Source organism: Xyrauchen texanus, chromosome 1 (assembly GCF_025860055.1).
Source record: "Xyrauchen texanus isolate HMW12.3.18 chromosome 1, RBS_HiC_50CHRs, whole genome shotgun sequence".
In the NCBI taxonomy this organism is placed as follows: Eukaryota; Metazoa; Chordata; class Actinopteri; order Cypriniformes; family Catostomidae; genus Xyrauchen; species Xyrauchen texanus.
In genome coordinates this window covers 1,856,308-1,883,984 of record NC_068276.1, presented here as the reverse complement: position 1 = coordinate 1,883,984, position 27,677 = coordinate 1,856,308, and the positions used below count along the sequence as shown (strand labels likewise).

At 40.4% G+C, this 27,677-nt stretch overlaps 1 pseudogene; it reads left to right on the top strand.

Annotated features, from left to right (window-relative positions):
• Positions 1-27,616, top strand: LOC127619696 (uncharacterized; annotated as a pseudogene).
• The last annotated feature ends 61 nt before the right edge of the window (positions 27,617-27,677 follow it).

The following is a 27,677-nucleotide window of genomic DNA, read 5'->3' as shown; positions in this document are numbered from 1 at the left end:
AATCTTGTGATCATGGCAAGAACCAAACAAACCGCTCGCAAGTCCACCGGTGGAAAAGCCCCGAGGAAGCAGCTCGCTACTAAAGCCGCCCGCAAGAGCGCCCCCGCTACCGGTGGAGTCAAGAAGCCTCATCGTTACAGGCCCGGTACCGTGGCGCTGAGAGAGATCCGCCGTTATCAGAAGTCCACTGAGCTGCTGATCCGCAAACTGCCTTTCCAGCGTCTGGTGAGAGAAATCGCTCAGGATTTCAAGACGGATCTGCGCTTCCAGAGCTCCGCCGTCATGGCCCTGCAGGAGTCCAGCGAGGCTTATTTGGTCGGTCTGTTCGAGGACACCAACTTGTGCGCAATCCACGCCAAGAGGGTCACCATCATGCCCAAAGACATCCAGCTGGCCCGCCGCATTCGCGGAGAGCGCGCTTAAATCCACAGCGACGTCATTCACATTTGCCCCAAAGGCTCTTTTAAGAGCCACTTCATTTACCTTCAAAGAGTCACACTTTTTTTTTATTTATTTTTATCATTCCAGTTTGAATCTTTGTTAGTAGCTTTTGAATTGATTTTAAGTTGTCTGGTAGATTTCTATGGCAGCCACTGATCTATATATAAACTGCCAGCAGTAGGTGAAGCTACCGGATGTGGCAAAAGTTCCCATGAAACTGTTAAAAGAAATTTGTAATGAATTATGCCAAAATGTTTGTTCATGTTGTAGAATAGTCTTAAAATATTCGTTAAATAATGTATTAAGTGCATCTAAAAGAAAGGGATATGGGGACACCTACAGGTGACTAGGTAGAGTCGGCCATTTTCAGTTTTACACAAGCTGTTGAGAATGGTAGGTGGGAAGTCTCTCTCCGGTCAAACAGAAATAAAATGCTGTTAGGGATGTATTTATTTACCTTTAAGGTCAGAATTGTTCTTTTAAAAGTGTTTTATTTCATAATTGACATTATTATCAACTCTTTGATAATATATTTTATGTCGAAATGTATTGTCGAGCACATGGTATCCGTTGTATTTCTCGTTGTTCATTTTCGCCTGGTTTGTACTGTAATTTACTTTATATTTATTTCTTGACAGTTGTATGACCGGATGAGCTGTATGTCTTGTCTGTTTGGTGTCATTTCACATATCCTCCGATATTTCCAGTAAAGGTGATGTTTGAGCTCAGCATACGTCTTCGTGTGGTCCTTTCTGGATTGGTCGAGAAGAATGAACCAATAGGGGGTTACACCCACAGTAATTTATACAGATGTACCTATTAATCACAAATGAGTCGTTATCCCATGTAGAGTGGGCATAATGATAATAATCTTTAATAATCAACAGTATAAATACAACATTAATGTCTATAAATACCCCCTTTTAAAGTAAAAGTATCCAAATAGCGACATCTGCAGATTGTTACAGGATTCTTCATGGTTTAAACCTGTTGATGCTCATTGTTCATAATGTTCATAATGTTCATAATGTTGACAAATTATACATCTGCATAATTATGGCGTTATATATGTGCCTCATTCCTGAGCGAGTAATTGTAAGTTTTGAGCACAGAGAACTATATTTTGAAAGCACATTGCATTATATTTTGAACAGAAATTAACAATCGCAAATAAAAAAATCGTTTGAGCAAAGAAAAAACGATTCCGTGCTCAATAAATGTATTTTCTATTATCCATATTAACGTGCAATAATAACCCTCTCACGCAGTTTACTCAGGTGCTCTCACAAATTTATTCTCTGCGCTCTCAAGTCCCTCTCTAATGTTCATAATGTTCATAATGATGACAAATTATACATCTGCATAATTTGCCAAAATTATTAACTTTTTTATTAAATTATATATATATATATATATATATTTTTTTTTACTAGATTATAAATGTGAACTAATTTAAGCAAAGTGACATCAGTTCTAGGGGGTGCACATCAACAAGTTTTAAAGTTGTTAGGGTCAATGACAAATAAGATTTTCAAGATGAAAAAAAAAATATTTTAAGCAAAACAATTTTAAAATGCATTTTTATGTCCAAAACAATGTATGGTGTTGATTCAGATTGGTTGTACAGCATTTTAGGCAGCATTAATTCATTATTAAACAAGATTTCTGATTTCACCACCCAGAAAATGTCAGGTGGTGCGACCATATATTAATTTAAAATAATATACATTTAATGTACTTCGCACTACTGAGACTTGTAAATATGAATCATTGTAGTGTTTAAAATGCATATCACATTGTAAATTCCCTTTCTATTTCTTTATTTATTGCCCTTTTATTCCAAATCATATAAACGGCTGCTTTTCTGTGTGTTCAAACTCTCATTTTTCCATAAGGACTTTTTATGTTTTGTTTTTAACTGTAAAAATGATTTGTATACATTATATAAAGGTTTACAGTTATATGTCTTACTTCATTTTGCAATTGCAGTGGGAATTGATACATTTAAATGTAAATTTGCTGGTTGCACCACCTGACCATGACCGGTTGCACCACCTGACCATGACCGGTCGCACCACCTGACATTGTGATCAATAATGATTGATATTCACAAAATAAAAAGAAAGATATCTCAATGAATTTTATTCAGTTTCAATTGGCTTTTTTATTTTAATCCTCTGACCAATTTAAACTGTATCTCAATCATATAATTAAATTTAATTAACAAGAAAATGCAAAACAATACTGCATGTTATGATAACATTTGATCATCGCTTCTTTAAAAATATAACTTTGAAACTTCAAGGAACACATTTAATAAATGAGAACATCTTTTATATGGAACAGTGAATTAGTGCAAATATTGGGCCCAGAAACATTAAGGGCAGAATTCAATCTACTGCTCATGCAATTAGATTCAGTAGTAACAGTAAGTCAAGATAAAAACAACTCTTTTCAAATATAATTCATAATCATGCTTTCAGAAAGCACAAACTGTCCCAATCTGTACTTTTCAGCTTTGAATGGCGTGTATTGATGCGCTCTGGCTTAGAAATCACTTCCAGCACATCTGAGATGTAATAAAATACAATGTCAAGAGGGTGAGGCCAAATGAACACATTCTTCCCTCCTGACTGCTGCATGCAGCTCACCTCAATCTCATTGCCCACCACCATGAGGACTTACCGCACAAAAGGTTGGCCATCATACTCCACAAGTACGAATTTCCCATTCAGATCTTTGGGGTTTTTCTTTGGCTTGGGGACTTGTGGGAGGGACCTTAGTAGTATTCTGGAAGTCCACTTCTGAGGGATTGTGACACTGGCAGATGCCTGGTCTGCTACAGAAACAGGAGATCTCCCTATGCTGGATTTTGCCAGGTTGTGCAGTGGTCACCTGATTAATTTTTTGTGTTCCTTTCACATCTAGAACACTGTCTGGAAGAGCCTCGTCATCAGAGATCCAGTAGTACTTGATGCTTGACTCCTTTTCCTTTAACAGCTTTTACAGATGCTCTGGGGTCTGCACATCTGCTCCTCCTTCAACAGCGGAGTCTGCAACGTGTTTCACAGCCCCACCAACTCCATCAGGAGCCCCTTTGCCATGGGACTTTTCGGCAAAGTTCCATGTCACGCGCGCTTGATGCCAGAGAGAAATGGTACTGTGGAGATTAAAGTTTTTTTAATTCCTGTACTGAGTGACAGGCCCACCATTCATGACATGTAAAGTTGATGGTGGAGGATTGCACCTCTCCCTCACATCCTTCAGCACCGGTTCTAAGTGGGCCCATATAGCACGTTCATCATGCCGAAGGGATGAAGAGATGGTGGCATATGACTGTCATCCATGTGCTGTATAGGCCACACATGTGTGAACTGTGGCCTGTTTCCTGCTTCCTCCGAAATGAAAAGCTTGGACTTCGCTGTTCAGCTTGCATGAAACATTTTCTGAGAAGTCTACATGAAGGCAAACTTCATCCTCTGTCAGGGTTTCTTTTAATGCTCTGAACTCTTTGGCTTGGTGCAACCAATTGAAGTGATGTTTTGCCAGAGAATCAAGTTTCTGGCTGAACAGCTCGAATAGGTTAGACCATGTTCCACTTTGAGTCGTCTTAGAAAAATTTGTGAATGTCTTCTGTCCATCCGATTTTGTCTCTCGTGACCACTGCTGCCATTAACAGGTACTTCCTCCTGAGGTACTGCCACCTCTGTCTCATTGCAGTCATGCAAAGACATGCAGTCTTTGCTTTGTGGATCACACACAATTGAAGTCAGCAGCTCTGAAATTCTGTCAGTTTGCAGAAGACCTTTCTGGTGCAGCTTGTCTACTAAAAGCTTGACATTTTCGTGGTCCAAGAATGCGCATGTGTTCCGATCTGATGCTTTGGGTGGTGTTACAAAAAAGGGACAATGGCGAACAAACTGTCTGTATGATAGCGAGAAAGGCTTTTTTATTTCAGAATTATATTGAACATGGAGTTCAGTCAGGGTTTTAGTTAAGAATCGCCTCTGTTGTTTGTTTTTGTTTTTAGTTATTGTATCCTTTTTCCCAGGTAGCAGGTGACTGTTCTCATCCCGACAGAGAAATTTAACCACTTCTTCTTTTCTCTCCAGGGCAAGTTTCTTTGTACCCCTTGGCTTGTTTCTTTTGCTGAATGTTTTTTTGCCTTTCTTTAACCTTTCCAAGCACTTCCGCAATTTGTCAGAAGTTTGTTTTGTAGCTGCCAATTGCCTTTTTAGTTTTAGCATTTCCTTCCGTAAGTCTGCCTTCTCTTTTTGCAAAATTCTGCAGCATTTTTTTCACCCTTATTTCTTTCTCTGGTGTTGAGGATGCTTGTGGTAGCTTCCCATCCTGCACAAACATGTTTGCATACTCCTGATCAGGAGGGTTAGGCTGAGCCTCTACTGGAAGATCGACTGGATCATCTGCTGCTGATGAATTCATAGATTCAGGTGTAAAGTTCATTATTTTGTCCAGTGTCCTTGTCCCTTCCCTGTGCTTTTTTTGGTAGTCCCTCCATTGCTGCCTCGTTTTTTTCTTGTTGTGCTTTGGAAAGCTGACTTATTGTTTTTTTTTCCTTATATGCCAAACAGGTGAGCATATATAGGGCCCTCTAATGGCGTGTAGTTTTTCTACACCATTCCATTCTTACATTACAAAAATAACTGTTACAGATATTTCATTCTGTTACAGCTGTATGACACTGCTATCAAGTATGTATTATTAACATGTAATAACTTTAATTACCACAAAAAATACCAGAACACTATATTAACTTAAGTTTTAATGTATCTAGATATACATAATGAACACAATACCTTTCTATTCTTTTGGCAAGGTACTCTGCCCTTGCAACTGGATCACTTTTTAAATGAGCTCTATGTCCAAGTTGGCCCTTTTGCTTTCTTTTGAAGAGGATGTTCTAGAATTACAGGCATTGCAGCACAAGAACAATCACCAAATGCACAGTGACCCTTCAGCAAGACTAAATGTTGAATTTGCAAAAAGCTTCCATATTGTAGCATTGCAACTGAATTAATGCTCTTTTGCATCTGTGTGCATATTGCAGACGTGTACAAAGTGCCTGCATGTAAAAATCTTTTGAAGAACTGCACAGGATTCAATATCATGATATTAAAAGTTCGGTTAATAGCTGCAAGTTGCCTTGGTGTCAGAGCTTGACATTTAGGAGCAACAAATATATGCACATCATTAAAAATGAAAAGATTTTTCACTCTCATTCCTTTAAGTCTACCGCAGTAACTCAACACAAGACTATTCCTCTGTGTTACAATCCATCTAGGGATGTATCGCCAAAGCAGAAATGTGCAGCATACCTGTTCAGGAACACATTGGGTGCCATGAAAATACAGCATGAGATTATGATTATTACTCTCAAATGTAAATGCAGATATACACCACAAAGGACCCCTTAACTTGACAGTATCAGCTCATAGATGTTGAACATTAAAGCTGATGTGTTCTATGCCATATAATGTTCCAACCTGTATCACAAATTTATGTAAAGCAAGATCAGCTTTCTGTATAGCTTGACGTGAGATGCTATTCATGAGGAGAACATACATAGCATAAACCAACAGCAGCCAGTGGATTAGGTATTGTGATGGCAAGATGCCTGAAATAACCGCAAAGGAGTAGTAAAAAAGCCATTTTTTTAAATTCGGAAGCTTTCCAAAATTTTAACTTGTCCAATGAAGAAGGAGTACGTGTGACTTCTTTGGGGGGCTTAAGTGACAACAACCGAGTGTTAAGGACTTGTTTTCTTGTTCCAATATACCGAGGCTTGCCATGATATGAGCTGTCTAACCACAAGGTCATGAACTGACAAACAACACCTAATAGGACAGCATGCATGTACTCGGTACAAAACCAGGTATAATATTAAAAAATGGCAAAAACAGAAGTGGTGAAACTCCTTTTACTCCCCTCACAGGACAGCCCTCTTGTGTGGCCTTGATCGCATCATCCTCCCATTGTTGAGGTTGCCTTGTTTCTGCAGTGGAATCTTCATGAGGGTAGATGTTCACCAAGCCATTTCCCTTTGCCACACGTTTGCCAGGGTGAAGGCACCAATCACAGCCACACTTGCCATTGAACTGTGTGCTCTCTTTTAGCATTGGTCTGGCAACAGCGTCACAAGCACTGACAATTGCAAAAACTCTACTAGTACGAATCTCATCACCATCAATCCACTGTAGTATGGTCTCTTTTAAAACTTCCATCTCTTCAACAAATGGCTTTAAGAAGTCTGAATGACTGGCTTTGACTTACCAAACCAAAGTGAGGACAACAGGATATGTTCTTTTCTCACAGCTGGTGGCAGCTCATTGACCGTTACTTGTATAGGCCAGAGAGAACATTGAGATGATTCAAAGACAGGAATTCCATCACAATTCCACAATAACATCAAATCCCATTGGCCAATTGTTTTGTTCTGAATGTGATCTCTCAGGATGTCACCATCAAAAATATCGCTAATAGTGTCATCCCATACCCATTCAGCTTTGTTTATTTGCAAGTATTACAATTTAACATTAATTTTATACAAATGACCTGATAAATTAACATCAAGACTGAATTTTAAAGGGTAACTAAACCCCTGCTCAGAGTCTGACTCCACCCACTAGCAATATTTGAAAAATGCTGGAAAAGTGGGCAGACCCCAGCGGGGATAGAGGGGATGAACCGAGGGCGGGGCTGAGCGGTGGGGCGTGCACCTGAGACCCGTAGTGACGGATTAATTGACAGCTGCTGTCAGACTCTAAAATGGAGAGTGACTGGAGTGACGCAAGTAGCTTTGCCACGGAGTGGTTTTTTGAAGTCGAGGACTTTTCTCCCCCACCTTCACCTGAAGTGGAGGAGGGTGAATTGTCTGTGGACACAGGGCCGGAGCCATATCAATTCGAGCCGCTGGCTCAAACTGCGGTTTTAACTCCCGCATCGCGATCGGCATCCGACGATGCTAGCGAAGCAGCCGCGCAAGGGAGAATGGGGCCAGTGTCTGAATGGTAAAACATTAGCATTATGGCTATATTAGGCTAATGCTTATAGCAAATGCTAACGGAACTATCAAAAAATTAAAACCCATGCATTTAGGTTAATTTTGGTATGATGTTGTGTTAATAATTAAGTGAAAACCATTTATTTCAAGTCTCCCTCTACAATTACAAATGATTCTGTCTCAACAGGTGCACCTGTGGGCACTGCAGCTCACTTTCCCTGGTAGAGAATGTCTGTTGTAGGGAGATACCCAAGGTATAGCTATGAAATATGACAAGACCAGAGTGTTAAATCCAGTTAATAAGTACTATACACAAAACCAGGGTTCATACAGATAAATAGGTAAACAGAAATAAACAAATGAAACAAAATAAAATAAAGGTACAAAATAAAGTGTAGCAGATGCAATGACTGTGGAAACTTTAACAACTGAAAGGTTACTATGACAAAGATATCGCATTCAAACAGATTTCCACCTCATGAATATGGTTGACCTGAAGAATGAAAGCTGTATCATATACTTGGATATTTATGAACAATATCACACTCATAGCCATGCAAAATGGTCCTAAAGCTTCAGCCTATCTGATAAAGATATAATTTTGTGTGAAAAGATTGCTTTATCAATAAAATGAAACACTAATTTCACATATTGTCTTTCAATATTTTAAGTTCCATTTCATAAATTTCAAGTCAAATTCAAGTTCAAGCATTCGCACCTTGTACGAACCCTGAAAAAACACAACCTCCACATACCAAATATTAAATAAATCATCCTAACAAAGTAGTAATAAACAATTCTCATGTTGTAGGTAGTACACAGGTGTGACCAGATTGGTGGAGTGGGCTGTGTAACGGCACATCCAGGCTTTGAGCCTGTAGCACTAAACCCATATGTGTTACAAGCTGTCTATGGCACTTATGTACAGTTATATGGTGAGATGGAAGAGACAGTTACAAACAGGTTAGTTCCAGGAAGAAATGTTACATTTTATATAAAAAAATAAATGTATATAAAAAAAATGGAATAATTGATTAAAAACCAATGTATCCTCCACTTCAACATACATGTGCACTACCTGTCTTTCAGCGCTTATAGACACCTTGCATATCGTAATGTTGTTAGGTGGTGTTGGGGGTACCTTGGCCAACACGTTCGGGTGGTCATACCTTCTTGCGTTGTGACACGGATCAGGGAAGAGTTTCCTGAAGAATGACCATACAGAGGTTTCCTTCCCCCACTGCATTGAATATTTTTTTAATAATATAAAAATAAAATAAAAATGAATTATAAAGAAGCATTTTTAACTGGAGTTACACACTACACAAATTAAAATTTAAAAATAAAAAATCAGCTACAAAACTCAAAATGAATATGTACTGTAAGGGGTATACAGTCAAAGACCCAGAACCAGATATGAAGAATGAAGACCCGGAGTCAGAATTATAATTAATTAAAGAAAAGTTTTACTGAAGATAGTTTGCAGTTTCATCAGCAGAAGTCAGCTTCAAGACTCACACAGGAGTTTGTAGGCCGCCCCCTTACAGTTACAAAGATCACAGCAGTTATACCATCTCAAAGGTCTAAGCTTGGTCATTGCTTACAGGTTGAATGATTCTCATTGGCTAAGAAATAGATAAACGCAGTAATTTTCCACACATATACAGATAGACGGACAACTCAGTCAATCTCCAATAATGCCAGTGGTTCCTTAACCTGTAACTAGGGCTGGGCGATATGGCCAAAAAAATTATCACAATTATTTTTTTTATATCAGTCGATATCGATAATTAATCACAATAAATGTCAGATTTTTATTTCTTTCAAGTTTTAAGGCAGATGTTTGCCCCTAAGTGAAAGTTGTAGAAACCAGAGCGTTAATTGCGGTTTTAAACTACTCTTTATTGTCAGAACATTTCACAAATGTCAGGTAGAACATTAATACATTTGTCATTTTTCCTTAACAAAATAAATATCTTAATAGAAAAATATATTTCTTAGTTTCTGCGTGTGCTAATGGGGGATATTGTTTCAAGTCTTGAAACAGGTTTGTGTTGCCTGACTGTGATGGCACGTATCTTCAGCACAGTTTGCAGTGCAGGCTGCAATAATAATATTACATGTTTTGTCTCGAAATGCATATTTCACAGTGAGTTGACAGTAGTATTAGCTTGAGTTAGGATGCAGATTTACTAAGTTAAATTTATGTTCATTAACAAAAACAGTAACATCGATTAAAAAAAATTAACAACTTCAAATTTATTTGGTAAAATGTAATATTCTGACTTTGTAACCCGACACACACACACACACACACAAGTAGAGACAGTCACAATGATGAAAAACTGCTTTATTGAGAATAAAGCAGTGAAGGCAAAAGTACAATCAGGGTTAATCCAGAGAGAATCGTCGAGGGAAGCGTAGGGTCAAAAGCCGGGGTAATCTGAATAACAATAACAAGTGGGAACGAAGACAGGGGAACGAGTTGGCAAGCTAAGAGGTGACGAGTAGGGGCAAAACTAGACGGGACTAGCAGGGGCAAAACTAGACGGGACTAGCGGGGCAAAGGTACGGGAACCTAAACACACAATAACCAACACCCGTGAAACGGAAGTGCTGGGTATTTATAGGGGAAGGTGCAGGTGTAACGAATGACAGGTGATGAGACGAGTGCAGGTGAAACTAATGTGTGAAGATAGGAAGCGCAGAGGGGGGAGAGAGTTTACGAGCGAGAGCTCGTAATAGCAGAACGAGCGTGTGAGCTCGCGAGGGAGGAAACAGAGCGTACGAGCTCAAGGGGGCGGAGCGAGGAAGCGGGAGCGGAGTGTATGTGTGCGTGCACGAGGAAGCGGAGATGGGGCAGAGGAAAGGGGTTCGTGACAGTACTCCCCCTCTGAATAGGACGGCTCCTGACGGCCGGCTCGGCTGCGAGGAGCCTGAGGGACAGAACGAGCGTGTGAGCTCGAGGGGACAGAACGAGCGTGTGAGCTCGAGGGGACAGAACGAGCGTGTGAGCTCGAGGGACAGAACGGCGTGTGAGCTCGAGGGGCAGAACGAGCGTGTGAGCTCGCGGGGGCAGAACGAGCGTGTGAGCTCGCGGGGGGCAGAACGAGCGTGTGAGCTCGCGGGGGGCAGAACGAGCGTGTGAGCTCACGGGGTGCAGAACGAGCGTGTGAGCTCGCGGGGTGCAGAACGAGCGTGTGGCTTGAGAGGGGGAGGAGACCTGAGAGACTCGAGGGGCGGAGCCCTGAGAGGCGGAGGAGCCCTGAGAGACTCGAGAGGTGAAGCCGTAAGAGGCTTGAGGGGTGGAGCCATGAAAGACTCGAGAGGGGAAGCCCTGAGAGGCGGAGGAGCGCTGAGAGACTCGAGAGGCGAAGCCGTAAGAGGCTTGAGGGGTGGAGCCATGAAAGACTCGAGGGATGGAGCCCTGAAAGACTCGAGAGGCGAAGCCGTGAGAGGCTTGAGGGGTGGAGCCATGAAAGACTCGAGGGATGGAGCCCTGAAAGACTCGAGAGGCGAAGCCGTGAGAGGCTTGAGGGGTGGAGCCGTGAAAGACTCGAGGGATGTAGGCCTGAGAGACTCGAGGGGTAGAGCTCTGGGAGGCTCGTGAGGAGGAGCAGAGGCCGGCAGAGTCATGGAAGACTCTGAGGGCGGAGCAGAGCCCGGCAGAGCCGTGGAAGACTCTGAGGGCGGAGCAGAGGTCTGCAGAGCTGTGGAAGACTCTGAGGGCGGAGCAGAACCCGGCAGAGCCGTGGGAGACTCTGGGGGCGGAGCAGAACCCGGCAGAGCCGTGGGAGACTCTGGGGGCAGAGCAGAACCCGGCAGAGCCGTGGGAGACTCTGGGGGCGGAGCAGAACCCGGCAGAGCTGTGGGAGACTCTGGGGGCGGAGCAGAACCCGGCAGAGTCGTGGAAGACTCTGAGGGCGGAGCAGAGCCCGGCAGAGCCGTGAAAGACTGTGAGGGCGGAGCAGAGGTCTGCAGAGCCGTGGAAGACTCTGAGGGTGGAGCAGAGCCGTGGGAGACTCTGGGGGCGGAGCAGAACCCGGCAGAGCCGTGGGAGACTCTGGGGGCGGAGCAGAACCCGGCAGAGCCGTGGGAGACTCTGGGGGCGGAGCAGAACCCGGCAGAGCTGTGGGAGACTCTGGGGGCGGAGCAGAACCCGGCAGAGCCGTGGGAGACTCTGGGGGCGGAGCAGAACCCGGCAGAGCCGTGGGAGACTCTGGGGGAACCTCTGCTGTCTTGAGCACAAGACGAGACTGGGGAGAAGGGGCCCTCTTCCTTCTCTGACGTCTTCGGCCAACAGGGGATGTGGCCATGGGGACGGTCGAGGCTACAGGCGCTGGCTCTGGGGCGGTCGAGGCTACAGGCGCTTGCTCGCTGACCGTGGCAGACATGGGCGCTGGCTCGCTGACCGTGGCGGGCATGGGCGCTGGCTCGTTGGCCGTGGCGGGCATGGGCCATGGCGGGCATGGGCGCTGGCTCGTTGCCCGTGGCGGGCATGGGCGCTGGCTCTCTGGCCGTGGCAGGCTTCAAGACGGGGGCCGTGTAAGGCTTCAAGACGGGGGCCGTGTAAGGCTTCAAGAGGGGGGTCTTGGTGTGGAGCGCTGGTTCAGTGTCTGCCTCCCCCACAGTGAACGAGGAACCAGAGTACAGTAGGGCGAGGTCAATAAACTGAACCAGGTTAAGGGGGCAGCGACCACCAGGCATTAATGATGAGGTTGGCTCATTCAGTCCACATTGAAAAATGTCTTTCAGAGCCACCTCATCAAAATTCACCTGGTCAGCCAGGGCACAAAAATCAAATATCTAAACCTCCAAGGGTTGACTCCCCTGACGCAACCCCAAGAGTCGGGCCGCTGGCTCCATAATGTCAAGGGCGGGGTTATGCGTTACACAACCGCTGCCTTGCATAGGAAACCCTAGGTTAGCGCCCGAAGAGTGCACGGCGCTCAGAAATGCACTGGATGCATAAACGGGCTCGGGGGCAGACACAGGTGAAACAGGGTGACATAAATCAGACATTGTGCATACCTGCTGCCCCCGGGCCATGAGCGCGTGGTCCTCTCTCCACACTGTAGCTCCGCGCGCCGAATGAGATGTGCTTCTCCGCTCTAGAGAGCTGCGCGAATCCTTAGCGTGAAACATTGTGACTGTCTGCGGTGAGGTTGGTTATTCTGTAACCCGACACACACACACACACACACACACACACACACAAGTAGAGACAGTCACAATGATGAAAAACTGCTTTATTGAGAATAAAGCAGTGAAGGCAAAAGTACAATCAGGGTTAATCCAGAGAGAATCATCGAGGGAAGCGTAGGGTCAAAAGCCGGGATAATCTGAATAACAATAACAAGTGGGAACGAAGACAGGGGAACGAGTTGGCAAGCTAAGAGGTGACGAGTAGGGGCAAAACTAGACGGGACTAGCAGGGGCAAAACTAGACGGGACTAGCAGGGGCAAAACTAGACGGGACTAGCAGGGGCAAAGGTACGGGAACCTAAACACACAATAACCAACACCCGTGAAACGGAAGTGCTGGGTATTTATAGGGGAAGGTGCAGGTGTAACGAATGACAGGTGATGAGACGAGTGCAGGTGAAACTAATGTGTGAAGATAGGAAGCGCGTGAGTGCAAGTGGGTCAGAGGGGGGAGAGAGTTTACGAGCGAGAGCTCGTAATAGCAGAACGAGCGTGTGAGCTCGCGAGGGAGGAAACAGAGCGTACGAGCTCAAGGGGGCGGAGCGAGGAAGCGGGAGTGGAGTGTATGTGTGCGTGCACAAGGAAGCGGAGATGGGGCAGAGGAAAGGGGTTCGTGACAGACTTAGAGTTTAACTTTATTAAAATTAACCATTGGTCATCCAATATCATGTATTTAGATCACAAGTAAAAATTATATTGCGATAATTATCGTTATCGTTTTATCGCCCAGCCCTACCTGTAACCAGACTAACACACACACCGACATTAAAGAATACATGAAAAGAACATGTCAGTAATCACACTGGTAACTTCTATAACAAAGTAAAATCTCAGAGTGCTTTTTCTGGAACGTTGTAGATGACAGACAGGTGTGTCCAAGCTGTCAGAGTGGGTATAACCTCATGTGTTTTTAAAGAACCTTGACCTGTGTCTGCTCACTGCCTCCTCCTTGTCGGGCTGAATAAACTGAGCACACAGTTTTTCTGGTACAGCCATTTGTCCAGAGAAGTCCAGGTACGGCTGAGAGTCTTCCACCACATGGTGGAACAGCAGCTCCATTAATTTGTCAATGTAGCCTTCAGAAAGAGAATTATTATAATATAGATTATATATTTTTTCTGAGATAACTCAGACAAGTATAAGTTACCTGTGGTAGGATTGCTCTTCAGAGCTCTCACTGTAAATTCTCCATGCTTGAATTTTGGGAAAACTATTGAGTATCGCAGATCATCAGCTGCAGTGGATGCCTGTGATCTGCCTGCATTTTCATTATAATGCATCGCAGCAAGCTGTAGTCTGAAAGGGAAAAAATACATGAATCGATATTATAATGAAACGATCTCTAACATGACTTAAGATAACTATAATAAGTTACAAATGTGTTTTTACAGGTTACAAAATTGTAGTGTATTTAGTAAGCGGCACTAAATGTGTAATCCATTATCTTGTTTATCTGCACAACATTCGTCTGAAGGAGATCACCACATTTTTGGCTGAGAACTTCAGAATGAGGCTGTGGAAACACTCGATTCCAGAGGTGTGGTATTCTGGACTAATTTTGAGCATGTCTTTAAGAAGACGTGGTGACAACAAAATTGCTGTGAAGTTTTCACATGCTGCTGTGCCTAAACAAAAGATTTAAAGTTCTTAATACAACAGTTAATCACAGTGTTTTATAATTTGGATTAACTTTGACTTGATGTAATGAAGATAGTTCAATATAAATCTAGAGAGTGACACAACTACAAAATAAAATACATTAGCGTTACAGCTTATCTGTACTTACTTGGTTTGAGCCAGTGTCTTGTCTGATCACCAACCAGAGGCTCGTGAAGACAACAAGGAAACAGGGTGTTTTCGTGGCAGTGGATGTTCTGAATATGGTTTGCTACAGATCTCCACTTGGCCACTACCTCCTCCCCAGATGTTGATGTGGTCGAAGACCAATAAAGGTGATTGACCACACTCTTTCTCCACAGCCCCACGTCCTGCAGTCCCTTACCCTTACTAAGGGCATCCGTTTTTTTACCAAGCCCTGAACACAAAGTATAATGAAAACAATTACTGTAATCAGCTTTTCCCACTGCACTTTATAGACCAAGGTGGTGGACTAACATTCAGTATAGGCTATATGATAAAAATAAGTTGTGATATATATTAACCTTTTTGTGGCATCTTAAAAAGTTCACTTTGTGCAACCTTCCCGTATAATTGTCTACCACTTTAACAAAATGTTCTGTTAGAAATACTGGTACTGTTTTCATTCTATTCAAAATAGTAACCTTTTCCCATATGCCAAGGGTCGAAGAAGTGTCTAATGTCCTTTTTGCTCCCTCATAAACTTCTGTACCCCTGTGTGACGATCAGTCACCAAAGACTGGACCACAACACCTCTTTCCTCAAGAAGAGACAGGCTTCTTTCAAATCCCTCCTTCTCCATTCTTTGGCTGTTTCCAACTTCATTGCTCTGCAAACACAAATACTTAGATCAATGCACAGTATATAGTAATTCACATAACAAAATCTTTTCATTGTGTAGTTGTTTAATTGGCTTTGAGGTCCATCATGTTGTAGCTGCCATATTTTGCTGAATGTCCTACAATTGTGTTATTTGCACAAAGCCAACGTCAACAAAGCCTGACAGCAGTCTAATATATATATATATATTAGGGGTGTAACGATACATGTATTCGTATTGAACCATCGTTGGACTCTATATATACATACACATACATATAATTAATGAGTTATTTATTACCAGATGAATCAGCTCTCATGTCCCCACCAAGAGTCACAGCCCCATCAGCAATGGCATTTTCAATAGCTTTATCCTGCTCGATCTTCCACTGCCAGTTTATGGTTGGGATAAGGAGCTTGGCCTGATGCTTGTGGAAGCACGGCTCAGAGATCCCCTGGATTTTGAAGGCATCCAAGAACTAAAAGAGAAAAAATACATCTTCATATAATAACCTGAGGGGTGATGTGCAAATATGACAGCGTTATGTTATTATCTCTCACCTTCGATATCTGGCAAAACGATGAGCCAGTGAACAGAACAGCTGCACAGAGCTGTAGGTTTCCCGCTGGTATATTGTTTACCATTGGCTGGCTCGACCAATCACTGGAGTACTCACAGTAAGCACAGTGCTGTTTGACACGGAGAAGTGTCCCAGTGGTTGTTTGTGAAACAACCAAACTCCGGGTGCAGTCAGGGCATCTTCTAAAAAGCTTCAGCAGTTTATCTTCATAAACAATGTACTTAGTCACTTTGTGGGGTAATACTTCATTAAAGACTCTATGTAAAAGGAAAAAAAAGAAAACAAATTTAAATAAAAGCATAAATAATCATAATTTGGTTATGTAATGTGTATGTATCAGAAATAACTTAATGACAACAAATCAAAAGTATTTAAAAACAAGTAACGTTAATTGCTAAATTAGAACATTCAAACATAGCCTAACTGAAAAACCTAACGGGACTAAACGCATTACCTTGCACTGTTCATGGTGCTCTCACTTCCATCTTGATGGTAGCTGGAGTCATCAGTGGACACCTCACATCTTTTCCTATTTATTGGTGTAGAGGTTGCCCCGGGACAGTCTGTGAAAGGCTCCATCAGTGTGCCTGTGTCACACGACACACTCCTGTTAGGCATTCTGGCCTGGGTGGCTGCACAGATTAATAATAGATTTGTTATCAATAAGCAGCGAAAGTACCAAACAAAATTAAGACGTCAAAACCTCAAGACGCCGCTGCGGTGGTGGAGTCCATGCAGGAGGAGCAGCGTTTGGCACTGCGACGCTTTTCAGCGCGAGCTGTTTGGAGAAGCCCATTTCCACCTCCATTGCGTTGGAGAAGCAATCCCGCGTAAAATGCAGTTTGCACACTCCTCCAGCTCTAGGGGGGAACTCGCGGTCTTCCAGGCCAAGGACATGCAACCAGCAACACTACACCTACGTACCATCCTGACCACTGTACTAAATACAGATAATCTACACTAACTTGAAGCTATCCTAACTGACGCAATACTATGCTACTAACTAACTATGCTTCTAACAATACTACACTAACAAATATGCTAATTAACTACCTAGGCTACACTAAATAATCTAAATAACTATATAAATGCTATGCTAAATAGATGCTAAAATACTCTATCCTGATCATTTTCAATACTCGCAATTCCAACTCCTGACTCGCTACAGTGGTTTTGACGAAACGAGATGGTTTTTATTAGAGGTCGACCGATTAATCGGTCGGCCGATTAATCAGCCGATTTTTTGCATTTTTTACATAATCGGCATCGGCCAATATCCATGCATATCAAGCCGATTATTAGGCAGGCGCATCTGTGGGCAGCCTAGTGTTGTTGTGGAACACGTGTTCGATGCACACTGCCCCTAGAGTCATTTTCCAGCAGAGTGAACAGACCTCATCCAGTGCCTAAGGAACGAGCTAAGTTCCTTGGAGAAAACAGTAAGGGTTAAATTTGTATAACTTCTTTAGATTTAATTAAAAACTTTTGATATGTTACTGCCAACTTCAAGAAAAAACGTGACAAACGCGATAGTTGACATGACGTTCGGCTACTTTGGATATTGATAGCGTAGTTGAAGTTGCATTATCACAGCAGAAGGGTTGCTATCATGTCACAATAAGTAAGCAAGAATTTTGCAATTACAGACAGTGAATCTGAGACTTTTATTTGTTCTGATTGTGTGTCTTATATTTGAGAGGGTTGTCACTCAATGCAGAGAAATAAGTAATACAAATATACAAACGCAGTATAGGCTATTGAAGGACTGGCTTTGGTAAGCTTGGACGTTACCGGTTCTGCTGTCGGTACTGGAGAAATTAAGAAAATACATTTATTATTGCTATAAAGAGAAAGTTATTTTATCTCGCCAGCCATTTCTATGTATAATAATATTAAACCATTTGTCTGTGATGCAATTTAGCTATTCGCAGTCAGAGAGAGAGAGAGAGAGAGATCTCGCTCACGGTGCCACAGCGAGCACAAAACGAACCCTGCATAATGAGTGACAGAACTAAACATTCAAACGTAGCCTGGTTTAGATCTGTGATATTAGTCTGATTTTATTTTAGATTTCGCCTACCAAAGATTATAAAAAGAATATTTATACATAAGCCGCATTCTGTCTAGCACAACTTCCTTCCCTTCACAGCGGTGCACTGACATTTCTCCCTAAAACTCAAACTTAACGTCAGAATCAGAACGATCGGTGATTGTTGTAAAATGCTACTGTTGCTAAATTGCGGGACGCGTTTAATAATAAAAAGAGCGCAAGAGATACCGTTCCCAAGGCGGCGCGCGCTCCGAAACACATCGCAAAGAGACAAGCAAAGTATAGGCTACTTTGGGTTTCATGCGTCTAAACGATCAAATATACACAAAAATATGTCAAAACGACCGGCTTGGAGATTCACTTAAACACAGTTTATGTCTTAAATGGACGTAGTTATGGAAATAGTTGGGGAGAAAATATGCTGCATCAGGAGCCTATTAGATCTGAACTCGGTCTTAAAGGGGAAGCGGTCTATTAAACATGCTGACGATTGAGCCATTACTGCGAATCAAACAACAAAAGGCAAAGAGAAAATCACTTACAGCTCTTGAATGAATAACTTCTGCATTAATAAGCATTAATCTATCTATGATAAACTATGCAGTGTTATTTTACAATTGATTACTTTATTAGATTTCTTTTTAGACCACACCTGAACAGTAATGTTAGTAGACCTTCCTGAAATAAAATTATATATATATATATATATATATATATATATATATATATATATATATATAACAAAAAGAACCGTTAAGAATACCGTTAAAGTACCGGATCGATAAGCAGTATCGGTAAGATAGTAATACATTAAAACCTTAACGATACCCATCCCTAGTTATGCCTGTGCTTCTCTTGGATGCTCTGAATATTGGATTACGTGTCTTAATTAAAGCTGCATTTGGATCTCAACCTTCGTGTCTCGGGGCAGTTCGTAACACCTGCTTTGTTTATTTAATATATTTGTTATACATTATTTATACAATATGTTTTTACATTATACATTTTTAATTTTAAGTGTACAAGTGCAGATTGGTCAAGTGTTCAATAAATGTATTTGTTGAGAAATGTTGTAATTATGTGTGTTACATTTTATCTTTCAAATAAAAGGTTCAAATATCGGCCAAAATAAATCGGCAGCATTAATCGGCCATCGGCCGACCCGGATTTCAAAAGATCGGCATCGGCCTGAAAAAACAAATATCGGTCGACCTCTAGTTTTTATACTGCCATGGGCGTGGTAGCTCGTACCAAGGGCGTGGTGAGCTGGAACCTGCTTACGTCAGCTCCCACCGCTTACATCACGAAGTAAAGCTCAGTTTATATTGGACTACAGAATATCAACATATTTATTTTTCATTGTGGTATTAACCTTTAATAATAATAGATAGCCTTAGAAACACATTGAACAGATTTGAATAAATTCATTTTTTTTAATAAGTAATCCCAGATTAAACACCTCCAAAAGTCTGGAAATCGTGTGAAAACTATGAAATAGGCCTTATGTACACTGCAGACAGAAAGAATGAGATATATAATTGAGAGAAAAAATGTTTTGTCTGCATTACATTATAAGAAGCACAACACAAGTTCTTACCAGCTGTAATGGTCCTGTCCTCCCTTTTTGGTGAGCCTCATCTTCTGGTGACATCTGCGGCATCTTGCTTTTCCCATGAGAAGTTTATTTTTCTGAAGGTATTTAATTAGCTTTAATGTTTTTCTAACCGAACTTCCTTCAAAAATAAGTTTCCTGAGTTTGTTTTGCAGGGCCATCTTGGTAAAGTCATTTCTTATTTCGTTTATTGGCGGGAGACTAACGTGGAAGAGCGGGGGCGAGACTGGGGGCGGGGCGGAAGTTCCGCTTAGGCAGCTGGCGGGGAAAGATGTCGTGTCGTGACGAACGTCGTGTTAGCGCGGGCGGGATGGAGGAGGTGGACAACGTCAAATCCCTACCCCAAACCACGAGTCGGAATCAGACGCGGGCCGGTACTGGAAAAAGGAAAGGTCAAAAGAGGAAGATTTCTGAGATGGAGAATGACTCTTTTGGTAAGTAAAGAAATATAACGTAACACTGTAACAGCATAACAGTTAGCTAGCTAAGGTTAGCGCAAGTTAGATTGTTGCCAGTAACTTATTATTACTTTGCAAAATTCCCTCAGGTGGACGGAAATACAACCTCTCTCTCTCATATTCATAACGTTATATACATAGGCCAAAATATTAACATTATAAATGATTATGTAGGTCTTAGGTTGAAATTCCTGCCACAGACAACCATAGATCACTTGTGACCCTCCCATATCTAAGACCCTTCAATCACATGAACACAATAAAATTAGAGAAGTGGCCAAGTAAGTGTCATTAGATGAGTCTTTAGGCTAAATAGAGGAAAGAAAGTTAAGAACAATAACGTTAGCGTTATAGAATTATCATCTACAACCCCAATTCCAATAAAATTGGGACATTGTGTAAAACGTAAATAAATCCAGAATACTATGATTTGAAATCCTTTTCAATCAATGTTCAATTGAATACACCACAACGACAAGACATTTAATGTTCAAACTGATAAACTTTTATTTTATGCAAATATTCACTCACTTTGTTCGGAGTGCTAAATTACACTGACTAATGGATAGTCTGCAGCTGCTCAAGATTAAAGTGGAGCTGCGGGGTAAGCTAACCTTAACCCTAACCCAGCTGTGGTTAACAGTAACATAAACAATGACATGTCAGATTAGCCATGCAGAGGAACAATTGATTGAAGTTTGGTTATTATTAATGGCTACACTGTGTTCCTGTATTTCCCATGGTTTGTATAAAGATTTCAATCTGTGTTGTCAAGTTACACCTGTAAACACCCATCCTAGATCCTTGCAAGGGAAAATCTATGATACAGATTAATAATAATGCTCAATTTTTTTCTGTTCCAGTCCCAGGTGTTGATCAAATGGCCCCCACTGCCAATCTCATTTTTCAGAAGCAAAAACACGAGGTGGAACTGGCTAAACAAAAAATAGCTGCTCAGGAAGACATGATCGTGGAGCTAACCAGGAGAGAGATTTCTTAAGAGAGCAACTGTCTCTGTGTAAGTCAATAATTACTGATATTCATCAATAAACATACTGTATATGTGTATTATGTAATTATATATAGTAGAGATTTTCAGTTAAAGTCCTAAACATCAAGGACATCTTCCTAATAGTGAGCTGTACTTCTTGTTTTTCTGTCTAATGGGGACAATGTATAATTGTCTTATCATACAGCATCAAAAACCTCCAGCTTAACAAATCATGAGAAATCCCCTGACCCCTCTGCCAAGTCAGCTTCTGATTCGTCTTCGTCCCCTGAGACAAGTTCCTCGTCATCTACCAACTACTCATCAAGCTCCTCAACCTCAACATCTTCGAACGATGGCAAGAAGAAGAGAAAAGGGATGAAGAAGAAGTCAAAGAAGATAATGAAGAAGACGAAGAGGAAGAAACGCATGAGGGGGACAGAAAGCAAGAGAAACACAAGGAGCTGTGTTTCAAGAGGTAATGGTTAATCATGTAAACCAGGGGTGTTCAATAAAAAATCAAAGAGGTCCAGAGAAAATGTCACGAAGCAAATCATTCATTAGCCTACCATAACGTATAAGATAGTTGTATCAACAAGTGTTTTTAGTCAACAAATTTCAAATCAGTCAGTTTTCATATAAAACTGAAGGTATAATAAATAATAACTAGTCTAATAATAAATTCTAAATTTAATGCCCCTTTCACACATACTCCGTTTGCAGTGCGTATGTGGTGCGTATTTTTTTCCATATCCATGTTAACAGGTTAGAGCTTTCACACTGCACGCGGGTGCGGTCCGTCGATCCGTTCCAGGTGCGGTGCGTATACAGCAGTGCAGAGATCGTTTCCGCACCGAGTCTATTTCTGCTGTGCTGCACCGCACTGAAATAAAGTGACAGCGCATTGTTCACATTAAAATAGACATAGATTGACAAGAAACTGTATTAATGTCATCATATACGCATAATTACAGTTAATGTGTTCTACAGTTACTACATTACAGGGTCAAGAAAAATAAAAAAAGTATGATTAGTCCCAAAAGTTGCAAAATGCCATCATATATTATTTTTTTTCCCCCCTCAAAAAATACATTATATATTTTGGGGAGGGGGGTAACAATGTAAATTTTACATGTAAAACAAAGAATCACAATGATTCAAATTAATTTTCATAGTGTTTCAATGTCTTAAACAATGTAAAATTTAACGTTTGGATTTAAAATCAAAATTACTTAGCCATTTTTGATTTTGTGGCACACAGAAACTGCGGATCAGTAGCGCACTGCAAACGCAGCATATGTGAAAGGACTATAGCGCGTGCTGCTCCTGTACCGCATACGCACCGCAACACGCACCGCATACGCACTGCACACGGAGTATGTGTGAAGCGGGCGTAAGTAATCTAAAGGCTGCATTTGAAAAACGTTTTTGTAAATGGTCATCTTAAAATAAATTCATTTTATTTGACGCTTAATTTAATAAGTAGCCTGCTATTGAAAAACAATATAACATTTGATTGAATGGCATGATCCTTTTTTCCCTCGCGAAGCTTTGACTGTGAGATTGACACAGTCGAATACTTATATTATGCAATGTTTGACTAGGGTTCCTATGGAAGAACTGAAAAGTATACTGCACATTTTATTTCCCTGAGGCTAATACCAAGTTTCCTTTTTTTATTGTCTTAGCACATGGTCCAGCAGAAGTCATAGAACGCTACGCTAAAGTCCTGTGGACCTACAAAAAAAAGAAGTCAATCACTGCTGCATGCAGAAAGGTGGGAGTGGACCGCAACACTATTAGCTTAAATGCGCCCATTGCTGAGCTTGCCATCGCTGCCCCAGAGAAATATGCTGAGCTAAGCAAACAACATACCAGAAAGGACAAGCTTGGAGATTTCGCTGGTAAATGTCTGGATGTCATTGTTACCAGTACGGACATCGAGGACAAGGTCCAGGCCCTGAAGAGATCAGGGAAACTACTCCCTCTTGGGAAGGGCAATTTTTAAGTGACTGGGAGTTTGTGTTACCATTTATGTTTGTTCGGCTGTTCTAAAAGTGCAATGTATTGATACTTGAGAAATCTATTATTTAATTTAATTTATTTATTATCCTTATTTTGTAATATTTTCTAAAGGGATTTTTCTTTTTTAAATTGTAAAACTACCTCAAATTTGATTTTTCTTTTTTAAATTGTAAAACTACCTCAAATTTTAAGTTGCCATTTTTATTTCATTTTATGCGTTACATGCGTTACACTACATTTAATTTTTTTTTTTTTAGGATTCTCTGGTCAGTATATAATTGCACTAATTGTTAACTGCTTTTAAAAGTTTGTTTACTAAAACAAATACCTTTACAAAAGATCTGTGTTTTTAAGCTTCATCACTATCTCATTGTGTGTTCTTCAAATGGATCCTTTATTCATAATTTATCATATACACAATACACTCATCTTAATAAGACACTGTTCCCACTTTAGTTTAGGTAGCTGCGAAGGTGCATTGTTAATGGTTAATAAGTGCATAATAAAGGAGTTATTAATTTAAATAAACACTGTTCCCACTTTATTTTAAGTAGCTGCGAAGGTGCATTGTTAATGGTTAATATGTGCATAATAAAGGATTTATTAATTTAAATAAACACTGTTCCCACTTTATTTTAAGTAGCTGCGAAGGTGCATTGTTAATGGTTAATATGTGCATAATAAAGGATTTATAAATTTAAATAAACACTGTTCCCACTTTATTTTAAGTAGCTGCAAAGGTGCATTGTTAATGGTTAATAAGTGCATAATAAAGGAGTTATTAATTTAAATAAACACTGTTCCACTTTATTTTAAGTAGCTGCAAAGGTACATTGTCTAATGGTTAATAAGTGCATAATAAAGGATCTTATTAATATTAAATAAACACTGTTCTCACTTTACTTTTAAGTAGCTGCAAAGGAGCATTGTTAATGGTTAATATGTGCATAATAAAGGATTTATTAGCCATAATAAGGCATTAATATAAACCTCTTACAGTCTAATTACTGTCCTTAAACATCCTATTAACATTGATAAGTGGTCTATAAACTTTTAACAAGTTTCTAATAAGGGCTTATAATTGTCTTATAAGCAATAATAAATGTGTTAATTGTGCTTTAATTAACCCTTATATGAAGTAATTAATACTTATATGGGTAACACTTTATTTTAAGGTGCTTGTAATAAGCAGTAATTAACAGTTAATAAGACACTTATAAGACCTTATAAGATGCATATAAGTATTAATTACTTCATATAAGGGTGCAGCTACCTAAACTAAAGTGGGAACAGTAAGGTAATGTTTGTAAAAAATAAAATGAGTATGTTGGAAAAAATGGTGTTTTATTTGTGAAGAAGGAAATCACACTGTAACATTTTTTTTTTTTTTGTATAATAGTACACATTTCATAACTTAACTAAACACATCAACCAAAAGAACATTCTATAAAACTTCAAGTCAAAAAGAAGTTTGAAAAAAGTATTCAAATTAAAACAGACTTACTACATAGAAAATGTAATTATTTCCCTCTCTCACTCAGTGACTTACATATCTCAAAGAAGTGTTCATCCAAAAAAAAAAAAAAAAAAAAAAATACATGCTACATCCTAACTTGGTACTTGGTAGGTCTTCGCTATATCATGCAGGAGCCTTCCGAGAGGGCCACCTTTGTGTCTCCTGCCCAGCCACTCCATCCACTCAACAAGGCAAAGATGGTCAGACAGAAGGCGTTCAGTTCGATTCCCCCTCTGCCTCCAAACCTGCTCCTTGATGCTTCTCCAGGCACGTTCAATATGTTGGGTGTGGGCACCCGTTCTTGGATCCACATACCACCTGGAGTGATTAACTGCCACATGGTTGTACCCGAGCTCACCTAGCGTACGATATGCCCGCCATTCGTCACTTATGATAGAGGAGCTAGTCTTTACATGGAGTGCAATCAGGGGCACAAGGTTCTGACGACCCCTTCTCTCCACCAGTCGAAGCACTGGCTTGACTCTTTTTCCCTTCTGTTCCTCCTGCTTCACACCCAACATGCCAAACACCCATTTTCTCCTTCTCCAGGTGCCGCCCATTCTTCCTCTCCCATACTGTTGTGAGGACACAAACAAAGCAAAAAAGAAAGACCTCATGCAGTGAACAATTTCCAGCAAAACATGCTTTTTTTAAACTAAATTCAGAGTAACCATTGGTTCTTTTCAGTTTTTTCACCTCTTAATAATATTGGCTAATGGTGCGGTAAATTAATAAAAGCAAACTACTGCTTAAGAAAGAAGGGAACACCCAATACAGTAAAATGCAAGCTTCTGGGATATCGATCTGTCCAGTCAAGAAGTATGATATGACCTCAAAATAATATTGCGATACCTCTTGGCTAAATCTCGATTATTATTATGTAGATCTATATTTTACATTTATTTTAAATATGTTCCTGCAATAACCTTCATTTGACTATCAATACATTCCATTTGAGTACTATTAAATCTGTATATAATAAATTATTTTGATAAATAACTGGGAATTCAAGCTCAAAATGAAAGAATGATTGGTAATTTAATTTATGGTTTATTAGTGTGATAGCAAAATAAAACAAATACACCTGAGAACAGCCGTTCTGCTGCAGGTAACACAATCTGAAAGGGGAACTTTTTTTATTACTTTTTTATAAGATCCAAACATTAAATCCTTTTTGGTATCACATTCATAAACAGAAATAAACAATAATCTGTAGATTTTTTTTATTATGGATCCTAAGTTGTGTTTTGATATGCAGATTCACTGAAATCTTAAACTGCAGAAATGATAAAGTCTATATGAAAAACTGTTTTAAGAAACAAAGGTAGAAAGAAAGGAACTTTGAGTGTAAAAGCCTACTGGACATGTAACCAAAAAAGGCTTAAGGACTACGTTGCAAATCTTCACACCTTTCTCTTATAGCGGAACAGACTTTCAGTCAATAAGGACAAATTCCGTCGTCCACCAAGGAGCTGCCCTTTTTTATTCTCATCTTTTCCACAGCTTCTCTGCAGACTTGGCGTAGCTTTTGAGACATACTTGACAAGGTTGTGGTGCTTGCTGCTATTTCATCCTGCATCATATCAACTTGTCGAAGTCGGAGACCCTGCGCAAATCTATGAACACAAAAAATCTTGAGTTTATTTACGTTTCATTTTTTTGTTGCTATTTGAAATAATTAATTATGTAGCACTTTAAAATACATTACCTATATATGAACTGCATCCACTGAAAAAGCGAAAGGTGGGACCTGTGAAAAAGAGACCTATCACGGATTGACTTCATGGTCCTAGTCCTCCGATGAACTGACCGCTGGCATGTCCTTAAGAGAAACACACAGTAGTTTTTATAGGTAACATTAGTGTTACAGTAAATTACATTACATTACAATCAAGATGGACAGACTGTTTATTGTGAAGATGAAACTTTCATACTATCATCTGGTTGCTGCTGTTTATATTCATATAAATGTTTGTATATATATGTATATAAATAACTGTTTTTATATTGTTTTATTTTATTTATTGTATATGTTACAATATTTTAATATGCATGTAGCATGAAGGAACTCCAAATTTTGTATGCAGCCGTGTGCTGTATATTATTATATATTGTTATACTTGTTATAACATTACAGATTACACACAAATTACACTTTGCAAAAGACCATTTTATCATTTGAGGGGTTTTATTTGAGAGTGAAAAGGAGTGACCCGCAAGGAGAGTTAGAATACCTTTGTTTTTAGTTATTTCGGTACTAATACAGGAAAACCATGGTTAAATTGTGGTAATACAACTATGGTTAATTTGTGGTATGTGAACCATGGTTTCGAAACCATGGTTACTACAGTCATGGTTACTAAAGTTTTATTCTAATATTACATCAATATTACTATAGTAAAGCCATGGTATCAAAACCATGGTTACTAAAGTCATGGTTACTACAGTTTTACTATAGTAAAACCATTGTTAATTTTCGTAAGGGTAACAAACATGTGACGGGATGTTGGCTCCGCCTTCAGTGTGGTGTTTCTACTAGGTCCTGTAGGTCAATGTAAATGCAACCCGCAGATTTACTCCTCATGTTCAGTTGATAGTTGTGCCATTATCATCATGTCTGGAAGAGGTAAAGGTGGTAAAGGACTCGGGAAAGGAGGCGCTAAGCGCACCGCAAAGTGTTGCGTGATAACATCCAGGGAATCACCAAACCCGCCATCCGTCGTCTCGCTCGCCGCGGCGGTGTCAAGCGTATCTCCGGTCTGATCTACGAGGAGACTCGCGGTGTGTTGAAGGTGTTTCTGGAGAACGTGATCCGTGATGCCGTCACCTACACCGAGCACGCCAAGAGAAAGACCGTCACTGCCATGGACGTTGTGTACGCGCTGAAACGACAGGGACGAACTCTGTACGGCTTCGGAGGATAAACGTCTTCATTCTCATCAGACAAACCCAACAGCTCTTTTAAGAGCCACACACACTCTCACACGAAGAGTCAATGTCTGAACTAGTATTTTATCTCTTATACTAAAGTCTGTGACGTTACTTGTCTCACGTTTTAGCTTGTATGTCCTTAACATGTTTTAACTACCTTTAAGATGTTAGGCATGAAAAACAAATGCTACCAAAAATACAAACGGATGTGATGATGCAGGACATTCGAAAAGATACATTGTAAATGTGTTCAGGTAAAGGTGATGGTTTTATAGTAAAAGGTTTCTTTATGTCTCGATCATTGAAGTGTTGGGGGAAATAAACATTATCTGTGCACAATGTTTTATAAAGAACCACTTCAATAATACAATTTGAAAATGAGCGGGAAAACT